Below are 13,426 nucleotides of genomic sequence, written 5' to 3'. Positions count from 1 at the left end.
GGTCATTAGATGCTACCTTGACCCCTTTGAAGGGAATAGGACAAAGTCAAAACCATGAAAGGAGTTCAAAAATTTTAAATTGGAAAGATCAGGACAGTTATCAAGGTATCATACAACCTTGTGTTATAGCCAGATTACCAATCATCTTCTTGGGTAGAGACTTATCTCAACTTGGAATAATCATGTGCAGTACTAATGATGTTATTACCACTCAAATGTTGAAAAATGGGTACTTACCAGGTAAAAACTTAGGAAAACATGGAACAGGAATACTAAAACCTCTAGAGGCCACCCCTAGTCAAAAAGAGCAGGATTAGACCATTTTTTCCATGGGGGTCATTGATACTCCTGTGACTCATGCAGAAAAAATCAGCCTGTGTGGGTCAATCAATGGCCTGTTACCCATGAAAAATTATTGACTGCACAGCAGCTGGTACAGAAGTAGCTTGAAGCTGGCCATATCACCCCTAGTAATTCTCATTAGAATACTCCTATCTTTGTTATTAAGGAAAAAATCAGGTAAATAGCGGCTATTACAAGTTTTAAGGGCAGTGAATAAAATGATGGTATTGATGGGAGACTTTCAACCTGGCCTCCCTTCACCCATCACCATACCTTTGGGACATTTCAAAGTTATCATAGACTTGAAAGATTGCTTTTTTTTACCATCCCCTTTCACCCAGAGGATCAAAAATGCTTTGCCATTCAGCCTACCTGCCATCAATTTTAAAGCACCAGTGAGGAGATGTCAATGGCATGTCCTCCCACAGGACATGGCTAATAATCCCACTTTATATAAATCTTATGTTGCTCTTGCAATGTAATCAGTAAGAAATCATTGGCCAGTCATGCTGCACACTAATTTCATTTCCATCATTTTCCTTTTGTTTCTATCTCCCCCACTGCTAAAAGCAAGCAAACAAACAAACAAACAAACACCACAGTTACAGCTTTGGTCAGATGGCTTAGTGGGTGAAGGTGCTTCCTGCCAAAGCTCATCATATGAGTTAAATTCCTGGGACCCACGTGGAGAAAGGGGTGACCTGACTCTAGCAAGTTCTCATCTGACCCTCACACACGTACCATGGCGTGTTTGTGTATACACGCACATCCCTGCACATACATACATACATACATACATACATACATACACATACATACATGCAATAGATTATGCTGAGTGTGAGGACTCCTCAGAAGCTTACCTTCAACAACCCAAAAGCTTGACTAAGCACACAAGTATTATAATTCACTATGCAACAGTCTCTAGTTTTATATACATTTAAAGCATTTTGTTAAGAATGTAAAATGAGCAGTTTTTAAAACCATGTTTAGATATAGGCTTGGTAGTGCAGGCCTCTAAGCTTAATTACTTAGGAAACTGGGGCAGAAGAATGCTGAGTTCAAGGCCATCCTGCTATAGAGTGAGTTCAAAACCAGCCTGGGCAACTGAATGAGACTCTGTCTCAAAATGAATAAAAATTTAAAAGGTGCTTGAGACCCAGGTGGGTGGTAGAGTACATGCACAGCAGTGGTGAAACCTCAGTGCAGTATCAGTCCAGTCAAACAAACAAACAAACAAACCAGCCAACGCTTAATAAATACAAATAAATTTATAAATCATTTCCATTCAGATAAAAATTTTAAGTCACAGTAATTCTAAAGCTAGGGAACATTATTTTATTCAAATTGAGGTATTTTATGAAATATCCAACATCTTCAGGAAGTTTTCTTCTAATATGGAAGCTACCTGAAATAATGACAAGGTTAATTAATACCTTAATTTTTACTTATGCCACATTCTGAATGCAGGATATTTAGAAAAGATTATTTTTACCAAACTATTACCTACTTTCTTTTTCCAGTTTATGTAACTCATAATAACTCTGGATTTAGTCACATCCCAAGTGGATTTTAAACAAACTTCTTGTCATCAATTGTCATATGTATCCTGATATGTTCAACAACTGGTAAATGTAGTTTGTTTCATGAAATAAAATTTAGTGAGTCCATGGTTCAAAATAAATATTTGCACCGGGCGTGGTGGCACACACCTTTAATCCCAGCACTCGGGAGGCAGAGCCAGGCAGATTTCTGTGAGTTCAAGGCCAGCCTGGGCTACCAAGTGAGCTCCAGGAAAGGCGCAAAGCTACACAGAGAAACCCTGTCTCGAAAAAAACAAAAAAAAAATTTGCTCATATTCTTAAAAAGTATTATATTGGAGTGGAGAGGCAGGAATGATATAGATGCAGTGGTCATATATGAAGTTCTCAAGCAAAAATTTAAAATAAAAAACTACTATCTTGCACTGATGAGGCAACATTTTGCCCTTTGTATAGATTCTCAAATATCTTAGTAAAACTATATGTTACCTTGTAATACAGTTGTGCTGTGGGATGGTCTGTATGTCAAATCTGTTGCTCTGACTGGTCAATAAATAAAACACTGATTGGCCAGTGGCCAGGCAGGAGGAAGTATAGGCAGGACAAGGAGGAGAAGAATTCTGGGAAGTGGAAGACTGAGTCAGAGAAACTGCCAGAAATTAGTAACTGACATTTGCCTAATATAAACAAGTCCTGGGGTTCATCCTCTTCACCAAAGAAAAGAAATGAGTAACCGAATAGTGAGGATGTTAAAAACCAAGCATAGAAAATGGATATATAGTCTGCATCTTTATGTCTAGCCATCAATAAAGGGGTTGCTATGCACCCCCTGCTGGCCAAAATCATTCCACTACTTGCTTCTGTAAATACAGTTTTATAGGAAAGTGTAAGTCCTCTTCACATGTTGCCTGTGGCTGCTTTTCTACTATGAACCCCAAGCTGATGCTCAGACAGATTTTTAGCACATCTGTGATCAGAAGTCTCAGAACCTCGACCCCAGCATCCTAGCCTCCATGAGTTCCATAACCTGGCCACCCTTTGCATCACCATCATAGCCATGGGCAGTACACATATTCTCCCAGAATCCTCTCCAAGGTCCCCCGACTCAGGCCCTTCTTCCCACCCTTCTCCTTGGGAAGTAAGCTCCCTCCACCCTCCACCCTCCACCCCTCCTTCATTAAACCATGGGCTTCCTCCTAACCTGTTTGAAGCAGCTCTCCACAAGGTTAGGTGGAAACATATTTCTGCACAAAAACATCAGAGAAGGGAAAGTGGTTAGAGTTTGGGAGTGAGCCAAAGGTCATTCCTGCACTGATAGCCATGGAAACAGTAGCAGCAGGCAATGTAGAAATGCATGGTGTGGGCCCAGTGTTGAGCAAAGTACCTGCCCTCCATCATCTGACATAAATCCTGCAATGACCCTAGAAGTAAACACTGTAAACATCTCTAGCTTCCACAGGAGGTAACCGAAGGCCAGAGGAGATCGCCCAGACCCATAGAGCTGCTCAGAGGTGCAGATGTACTTACCATGGATTGATTATAGTTAGGCGGCTCCCAAAGTCATGGAATCTGATTGCCATAACGGTGATGGTGGAGCCTTGGACTAAAGAAGTTTACAGAGTAATAGGAAGTGGCCTTGTTTTTGATATGCTTACTCTGGATAACCATCATGTGCTCTTTGCCGTTTTAGGATGCAGCTAGAAGGTCCTCACTAGATGCTTGTGCAAATATTCTTTTGGGCCCTGTATAACCTTTGTAAATGACTCAGTTTTCTTTCCGGATTCCTCAACTCTGTCCCATGCATTCAAGGCTGCCATTTGACATAGAATTAAGGGTTGGATATCATATAAACATTGTGTTTGTACTGCAGCATATTGGCCTTCTCCAACAAGCTGATCCTGGAAGACTTGAATTCCTTTATCCCTCCATTGTTTTTCTATGTTTTTAGCCTCTTCCGTGAACCACATTTGCCACTGGAGCCATTGACCAGGTTCCAGAACAGCCTGTGCCATTTCCTGCCAGTCCTGTGGTATAATCCTATTATATGTTCACCAGGAGTTTAACATTTGCTTTACATATGGGGAATGCATGCCATAAGATACTATTGCTTCCTTAAACCTTCATAAATCTAACATTTCCATTGGAGTCCAAATATTTTGTGTATTCACTTGATCAGGTAACTGCTGTACAGTTACTGTATAAATTAAGGTTGATTGTGTGAAAACAGGCATTCTTTCTGTAACCTTATGATCCAATCTTGAAACAACTTCACTGTTACTTTCTTCTCGCTGAATTTGAATTTCTCTATAATTCATTTTAACAGGTTTAACAGGTTTTTCTAAAACTTTTATCCTGGCACTTAAATTGACTATCTTTTTAAATATTAAAATAGCATAAGAAAAGCAATAAAGTGCATCATTCGATCAATATTAATCTTCTTGTATAGTTGTTCCATTGTCAGACTGCCTAAAATTTCAAACAATGCCCAATTTTCTTCCAGTGTACACATAAAACCCATTTTTGTGTGTGTGTGTGTGTGGAAAAATTGTATAAAGGATTAGAAGACAGGGGTTCAATATTCCATGCTAATGGGGATGAAAGTGCTAAGAAACTTGATCTGGCATCATGGTTTGCCTTCTTGTTCTGAAAGGTTTCACTGTACTCTGTGAGTGTGAGCAGTTATCACATGTCCAGTGAGACAAAAGGAAAGAATTAACATAGTGAAAATCACAGCTGTATACATTTACAGTGATCTAGGCAGGCATGGTGAAGGTGTGGTACATAGACTTGCATTTGAGTTCAACCCTGTACCTTTTGGACTTCTGCTTATTTATTGAATTGTTTTTAATGGTTAATTACTCCCTGCTGGACCTTCTCTCCCTTTAGTTCTAGGATGGGACTCAGGGCCTCTTGTACACTTGATGAATTCTCTACTCCTGAGCCATGCCCTCTTACTCCATCACTCATGTATGCTTTTACTAGCCTACAGTCAGCCTTTAAAAAAAATCACATTTATTCAGTGTGTGTATGTGTGTGTGTGAGAGAGAGAGTGTGTGTGTGTGTGAGTGTGTACAAAGTAGTCAGAGGGCAATCTGTGGGAGTTAGTTCTCTCCTTTCATCGTGTGGGGCCAGGACTAAACTCAGGCCATCCAGCTTGGCAGCAATCCTCTTTACCCATCAAACCACCTTGTCCTCTCCACCCCCACTTCTGCAAATAGTTTGTTTTGTGAACTCCTTTCCAGCAACTCACCTTTGCCACCGCAGCTTGAAAGCACCTGCAGAACTACACAGTGAATAAATGCAGCTGTGTGCTAACACCATGATTAAAAAATGCCAACAACACAGATATCAGGCCATATTTGATTCACAGACTAAAATGTCAACTCCCACACAATCTTGTTGTTTCTGGGTCATAGAGAATTTGTTCCAGACACACCCTCCATCCTAGGTAGACTCCAAACCCCTTGTATTTCTAAAGTCTTTTACATAAAATGGCATCATATTTGCACAAAACACATTCCTGTCTTCTTTCATTTTTAACTCATCTCTATATTACGTTTAACACCTAGCACAGTGGGTAAAGGAGCTTGTCACCAAACTTGAAGTCCTGTGTTCAATCTCTGGGACTTACATGGTAGAGGAGAGAATGGACGCCAAAAAAGTTGTCCTCTGACCACACACATGCAGTAATAAATACAAGAATAACTCCACCTACCACAACTTCAATACTCTGCATATACTTGCAATGCTATATTGTTTAGGGAATAAGAAGAAAAGTCTGTTTGTGCCCAGTACAGATGCAAATTGAACAACTTTTTATCAATTGATTGATCGATTTTTGGTGTTGAGAATTAAATCCAAGCCTTTGCACATTCTAAACTCACACTACCACTGATTTTTTTAAAAAAGATTTATTTTGAGGATGGAGAGATGGCTCAACATTTAAGAGTGCCTGTTGCTCTCACAGAGAACCCAGATTCTGCTCCCAGCACCCACAGGGCTGCTCACAACTCCCTGTAGCTCTTGTTCCAGAGGATCCAAGGCCCCTTTCCGGACTCCATGGTCACAGCACACACAGTGCACATATATACATGGAGTCAAACACTCACACACATAAAATAGAAATTATTTTTATCTTTTTAATTATGTGTATTCACATGTGGCTATGTGCACTTGAGTTCAGGTGACTGCAGAGACAGAAGAAAGAGTTGGACCCTCTGGTTCTGAGCCACCTGACCTGGTCCTTTCAAAGAACAGCAAGCATTGTTAACCTCTGAACCATCTCTCCAGCCTTTCCATAGAGTTTTAAAAAGTATTCCTTGGTAGTTTCATATATGAGCACATGTATATTTAGATCATGTCTAACTCTCTTCTTTTTCCTCTTCAACTCTTCTTGACTCCTCCTAACTCCTTTTAACTTCATGTTGCTACCTCCTCCTCTTTATCCACGGAGTCCATTTAGTGCTGCCCACCAACCACTGGAGCATGGGCAACCTATCATGGGCCACACTACTGAAGAAAACTGCCCTTTCTTCCTCCAGAACCCATCAACTGTCAAGAGCTCTTGAAGCTAGATGTGAGCTGATTGATTGACTTTCTGATACGGGGTGTTTCTACTCAACTCAGGCTGGCCTTGAACTCCTGCTTCTTCTGTCTCAGCCTCCTAAATGCCGAGATAATTGGAGTGCAGCTCTAGGCTTGACTAACTGAACACTTTATATCCAGTGTTGGTTTTATTGAGGAGGTTGATTTGTGGATCTGCAGAGCCAGCTGCTGGACTGTAGGAAAGAGACAAGTGTTCAGGATCCTGACTGGTTTGGACTCTGTTGAATGCTCTTGGGATTTTAGGTGATTTCAAGTTATCATTTAGTAACTAGGAACTTGATGTCCCACAGAAGAGAGAGAGACTGCTCATCTTCTGTGCTGTCCTGTGTCTGTGAGTGTTCAGAGCAAAGTGAGAAGCAACACTGAGGCTTCAGAGGACCAGTTCATTTGGAGCAAAATACTGAAAGGGGCTTCGTTCGCACTGAGAAGGAGTTGCAGGATGCAGGGCATGGAAAGCCTAGTCAGGCAACTTGTCTTTTGGAAGCAGGTGGAGAACTCAGACAGATACAGAGGGCAGCCATCTTAGAAGACAGCCACGTGGGTAGTGGCATCCAAACAATGCTGGAACAGTTCAACATGGTGGTGCATGCCTGCAATCCCAGCTACTTGGGAAGCTGAGGGGATCAGTACTGAGAACTGAACTTGGAGCCTTGAACATAGTAGGCAAGTACTCTACCACTGAGCTATATAGTCTGTCCCTCTTTAAATGAGAATTTTATTTTTGGTTTTGGTGTGTGTGTGTGTGTGTGTGTGTGTGTGTGTGTGTGTGTGTGTGTGTGTTTGTACATGTGAGTGCAGGTGCCAATGAGGCCAGCAGGGGGCATAGCAGTTCTGAGCTGCCTGATGTGGGTGCTGGGAATGGAACTCTGGTCCTCTACAGAAGCAATATGCACCCTCAATCACTGAGCCATCTCCCACCCCTTGCCCAGTAGCTCTCTTTTTAACTTTTTATTTTAAGACATGGTCCTACTAAGTTGCAGGTGCTGGTCCTGATCTTGTAAACAGCCTTCCACCACCATCCTCTAGAGTAGCTGATATTACAGGGCTGTCAATGGCTGGGTCAAAAGCCACGGTTTCTAAGCTGTTTGGTAACTTCCAAATGTTTGGCTGCTAAACAGATTGGCAGGTTTTATATTCACGAACATTTTATTTAATTCATGGAAAACACATCATCCCGTTTTGGATATCTTAGCAAAAATAAGTAAGTTAATAAGAAAAAATAAATACGGACACAGGTAAAAAAAAAAGGGGGGGCACAAAGTCTGAGGTCTCACCCCAAAAGAGGGTCATGAACCTCAAGCTGGGACTAGAAGTGTCATCATTTCTTTCCCAGCGACCCCTCCCTTACAGCATTACTGTCCTGGTCACGCACACTGGGCAGCCACATTAGTTGCGTACCACTGTTTCCCAGGCACCTGCTGATTTTGTCCTTGTGAAAAGTCGACTATGGGCGTCTTAGGGCTGGACACCCAACTACTGTGGATAGGGGGACTAGCCTAAAGTGCCCTTTCAAGAGCTCTTATGCAATGGGTATTCAGCAAAGGCCTGGCACTTTAGTTTGAGAGCTGCAGCAGCTCCCAGTTGCTTGAGATGATCTCAGTGAAGGAGGCTGGAGGCAGAAAACCTGAAAGGTGTGCAGTATTTTGTGTGTTTTGTTTGTGTGTGTGTGTTTGTTTGTTTGTTTTTCTACCCTGTCTCTAACCACCCTCTCTAGTGTTTGGGTCCGAAGACCTTAACCTTTTGCTGCTGGGATTAAAAACTGTATCTCATCCAGGGCAGGCTCTCAGTAGTCTCCACATGGGCATCGCCCCTCCCCTGACTTCTGAGCTGCAAGTGCCTGCCCCTCCACCTTACCCACTCCTTTCCTGGAATCCTCCCTCACCAGACCTGGTCTCCTCTGTCCCCAGAGAGAGGTGATGAGCAGCCATGGCAACAGTCTGTTCCTGAGGCAGAGCAGCCAGCACCTGGGTAGTGTGGGCTCTCCTGGTGACCTCAGGACAGTTGGCAGCAGAGAGCACTGCGCATGCGCATGCGCCTGCAGTCCATGATCAGAGAGCATGTGTGGCACTTTCTGCGCAGAAATGCCTTCATCTTGCTCACAGTCAGCGCTGTGATCATTGGTGAGCTCTGCTTCTGGGAGGCGGGACTTCTATTAACTACCCATCCTCTCTGGTGCACTCATCGCACAATCCCTTAGCCCATCAGAGGACTCAGGTAGAGAGGGCACATACATGCACAAACACAGCTGTATGAACACGATGTGATGTCACATGTGTGGGTATGGGCATCCGCAAGTACACTCAACAGACATGCACTTTACGACTACACACAGAGAAGGATAAATATATCTTACATATGAATATATCTTACATATCTTAATTGAGAAGTGCAGTCACATAAACTGTGCTAACATTCATAAAAAGATGCAGCTATCCATCATACCCTTAAGAGATTGGTTCTGCAAACACTACCCCATTTTATTTAAGGAACTTGATTGTCTATTGGTTTGGATGTCCACAAGCATTTGTTATCTGTGGATGCTCAAGTCCCTTAAATAAAATGGGGTAGTGTTTGCCAGATCTGTGGCTATCTTGGTCTCTAGGTTATTTGTAACACCCAAAGCAATGTAACTGCTAGGTAAATAGTTGTTATACTGTATTGTCTAGGAAATATTGATAAGAAAAATAAATCTCTACACGTTCAACAGACACAACTTAAGGAATTATGAGGTTGTATAAAATAATGGGTTCCTCATGACATCTTCATATCTGTATACAATGTGCTTTGATCATATTCTTTTTCCTTTACCCCCTCTTACCTAGTCACCCTCTGCTGGTTCCTTTTCTCTCCCCAAATAGCCCCTTTTCTGCTTTCCACAGATAATTTCCCCCTAAAAATTTCCATGTGTACTTGATTATTTAGACAGTGTGGATTCCAAGGATACCACAGCCAGCTGTCTTGGACTTTGTGAATACTTTCACACACTCATCTATGCATTTACATCTACATGCTTAGAAGCCCAATTTCATATGCACTTCCATATTTGAAAGTGGTAGCATAGAGCTGGAGTGATGATTCAGTGGTTAAGAGCACTGGTTGTTCTTCCAGAGGTACTGAGTTCAATTCCCACATAGTGGCTCACAACCATCTGTAATGAGGTCGGGTACCTTCTTCTGGCCCACAGGAGAACACTGTATGCATAATCTGAAAAAAAAAGAAAATGATAACACAGAAAAAAGAGTCATACTTATAGACACACCCAAGAAATGCATGTGCATATCTTTATATATGATCCTATGTACATATGAATGTGCACACACACCTATGCACACACAAATGCATACAATGCACATATATATATATATATATATATATATATATATCCATGTGCACACAACTACATGCACACATTCATTCACACAAATTCTCATCATGCACACACATATATATGCCCATGCTCACACAAATGTACACATACTTACACACATGCACATATATACCCATATATACATCTTTTTATACATGCCCATTCATTCACAAACACCCACATTTGTCTATAACACAAGCACACACACACACATACACATACCCATGCACAAATGTATCCATGCACACACAAATCCATGTAATACCCATGTACACAAATGCACCTCCTAGAATAGTCACTGCTCACCTTACTATACTCTTTTAGAGATGGATGGACAGTGCTTGGGGTTGAGATTCATAGTTCATTCCATGAACCTTTCCTGGCATTGCCTTGCGCCCACACCAGCTCTTCTACCACCAGATCAAGTACTTCTCTTTTCCTGGTGAGCTGCTCATGAGGATGCTGCAGATGCTGGTGCTCCCCCTCATCGTCTCCAGCCTTGTCCCAGGTGAGACCCCAAGCCACTGTGCATCTACAGGACCCATTCCAAGCCCACACTTGAGAAAAGAGCCAGGGCTTCCCCACCAATGGGGGCCCTTTCCAAACACATCAACTCAAGCTGTGCCCAGATCTTGCTTCAGTCTTGCTGTCACAGGATCCTTGTGTCCCAATAACTTCCTTGTACTTGTTGTTGAAGGTAAAATCCCATCCTGCCAGAGCTCTGGTCTCTCCAGGGGGGGAAGAAAGGCTTTGGAGGGTCAGGGGAGTTAGCTTGGATATGGGGTAGATGATAAATGGAATATGGTTGAACATGGAGGAAGTGAGTGGGATGGAGGTTCCAGGATGGAGGGTGGAGGAAGGAAAGGAGCTTTGATGTGTTATGTAGCACCTTTTCTTCTGGATAGTAGTTGTTTTCGCTTCAGGGCCATCGGATCTTCATTTTATGGTTCACCTTTGATGCTGGAGTAGAAGAGCATGTATAGGCAATATGTCAGCAAGTGAGCATGGCTGTTGCCCTGGTTTCATTTATGTTGTTACAATAAAATATTTGACACAAAACAACTTAGGGGAGAAAGGGTTTATTTTAGCTCACAGTTCCAGGTTAGAGTCTATCACTCAGGGAAGACAACATAGGAACTTGAAGCAGTTCATCATAACCCATCCACAACCAAGAGCAGAGAGAAAATAAATGGACACATGCTTATTTGTATCAAGTTACATCTCTACATGTATACAGTCCAGAATCCCTTTCCTAGGGAATGGTGCTACACACAATGATTGTCCTTCCTCCTTCAATGTAATCTGGACCCCCCAGTCATGCCACAGGTCCACCTGATTTATAAAATTCCCCATTGAGCCTCTCTTCCTAGTGGTACTTGCTCGTGTTGAGTTAACAACTAAAACTACTCACCAGAGTTGTGTTTCAATACAACTTTACAAAAGTAAATAGTGCACCAGATTTAGGCCATAGGTGATGTTTAGTAAGCCTTGGGTTTAGGGACAGAAATAATGATCAAGGCTGGTTTCTTAGGTTGGGCTTCTTTGAAGCCAAGCCTGACATGTAGATCTGGTCACCAGAAACTCACCAAGGGAGAAACACATGAAGAAGTGAAGATAGAAGGACAGGATGGGAAAGGAAGCTAAGCAAAGGCATGTTTTCAGAAGAAGGCTGGTGTCTCAGTGTGCTCCCACTGGGCAGGGGCTCTGAAGTGTGAGCAACATCATGGAGGTGTCTCTCACCACCAATTCTGTCTTCATCTGAATCCCTGCACCAGCAATCATTGACTGTTGCAGAACAATGGGACCTTTCTGGAGGAGGAAGCTCCCATTCTGCTGAGGATCACTCTCAGGAGAAAAGTGCAGATTGTTAGTATCTCAAACTCATAGCAACTGGATGGTTGCATGGCCTGGTAAGAGACATATAGGTACAGCATGAACAGTATCCAGGCTAAATGTAGAAAGGGGTGGGTTCAAGTGAGGTGGGAGTTGTGGTGGACCCTGGGATGAAGACTTCAATGATTGTGATATTTATGGTGCAGGATAAGGAGAGGGTTGGGTGGAAGTTGAAAGGTTAACTTAGAGTAAAGGGGAGGTATTGTGATTGGTGCAGTTATTTGGAGTAATAAAATGGAGTGGTATGTGTCCATTTGTTTTTAGCTTGAGAATCAAAAACTGAATCATCCCTGGGTTGAAACACCAGTGGATTGGTTTCAAGATCCCTATAAACACCAATACCTGAGGATGCTGAAGCCCTTTCTGTAAATTGATGTAGTGTTTGCAGATGACCTATGCCTCTCCTCTCGTGTTCTTTCAGATCATCTCTAGGTGGTGGGTATACACTGTACACTGTAAAACTTTATTTCAAAGTGACACAAAACTTTTATTTACTTTTATATACTTATTTTGTTATTATTATTTAATCATGTGTCTATGTGGGTATGTACACATGAATGCATGTGCCCATGGAGGTCAGAAATGGGCATCAGATACCCTGGAGCTGGAATTACAAGTGGTAGTGAGCCACAGAATATTTGTGTTGATACTGGAATTTGGGTTCCCTGTAAGAGCAGTATGTGTTCTTAACACTGAGTAATCTTACCAGCTCCCTTTATTAACTTAATAAACTATAATCAAATTATATTTTGCCTGATAATATATTTATTTGTGATAGCATAAAATTTGTTGTGTAGATAACTCTCAGCATTAGAAGGTGAACCATGTTTTTTGTGGACATCTTCAGTTAAGGGATGTGCAATGAGTTTGAGCTGATGGCATGGAATGGGTGGACCAGATGGAGGCTAAAAGGAATGGGTGCTGTTGCACGAACTGAATTATCTCTTTTCTAGGTATGGCATCCCTGGACAACAAGGCAACAGGGAGGATGGGAATGCGGGCAGCTGTGCACTACATGGTGACCACAGTCATTGTGGTTTTCACTGGGATCCTAATGGTCACCATCATCCATCTTGGGAAAGGCTCCAAGGAGGGGCTGCACCATGAGAGTCAAATTCAGACTGTCCCAACAGCTCATGCATTCATGGACCTGGTCAGGTGACATTCTCATTTTGTTGGGACTTCCAGATATGCATGCAGCAATTCTTTTCTATGAGAGACTACAGGAAAAGGTGGATCTAGTTTGGAAAAGGAAGCAACTATTGGTTGCCATTTCTGCCCTGGATCCTTGCATATCCTTAAGAAAGCTAAGTCTAGGTCTGATCTTTGAGCTCTGAGGCTGGAGAGGACACTGTTGTAGTATCCCAGGACGGAGTAAGAGGAGCTGCTGCTGTTCAATAGGTGTTCATAACCTCTTTGGTGAGCAAATGATTCTCTTTTTTTTTTTCTGGAGCTGAGGACTGAACCCAGGGTCTTTCACTTGCTAGGCAAGTGATCTACCACTGAGCTAAAACCCCAACCCGTGCAAATGATTCTCTCAGTCCAATAAGATTTTGCCTGTCAGAAGTAATGTCAAATCCAGTCATACTGTTCCTATGGTACTGACTTGGCACCGGAAGAGTTTAGGAACTCTTACGGTGTTCTCTGCTGCTATTATACACTAGCTGAGGTCCAATGA

At 42.3% G+C, this 13,426-nt stretch overlaps 1 long non-coding RNA gene and 1 pseudogene across 1 annotated transcript; one reads left to right on the top strand and one right to left on the bottom strand.

The window, feature by feature from the left end:
* Nucleotides 1-1,594: 1,594 nt before the first annotated feature.
* On the bottom strand, nt 1,595-8,490 carry LOC143270119 (uncharacterized). The gene is made up of 3 exons (XR_013047066.1): nt 8,376-8,490; nt 3,085-3,127; nt 1,595-1,750 (listed from the first exon to the last, which is right to left on the bottom strand). It is a non-coding gene; the product is annotated as an uncharacterized LOC143270119 (long non-coding RNA).
* Nucleotides 7,893-13,426, top strand: part of LOC143270118 (excitatory amino acid transporter 4-like) — a 22,782-nt pseudogene continuing 17,248 nt past the window's right edge.

The sequence above is a fragment of the Peromyscus maniculatus genome, chromosome 22 (genome assembly GCF_049852395.1).
Source record: "Peromyscus maniculatus bairdii isolate BWxNUB_F1_BW_parent chromosome 22, HU_Pman_BW_mat_3.1, whole genome shotgun sequence".
In the NCBI taxonomy this organism is placed as follows: Eukaryota; Metazoa; Chordata; class Mammalia; order Rodentia; family Cricetidae; genus Peromyscus; species Peromyscus maniculatus.
This window is presented reverse-complemented; position numbering and strand designations above follow the sequence as displayed.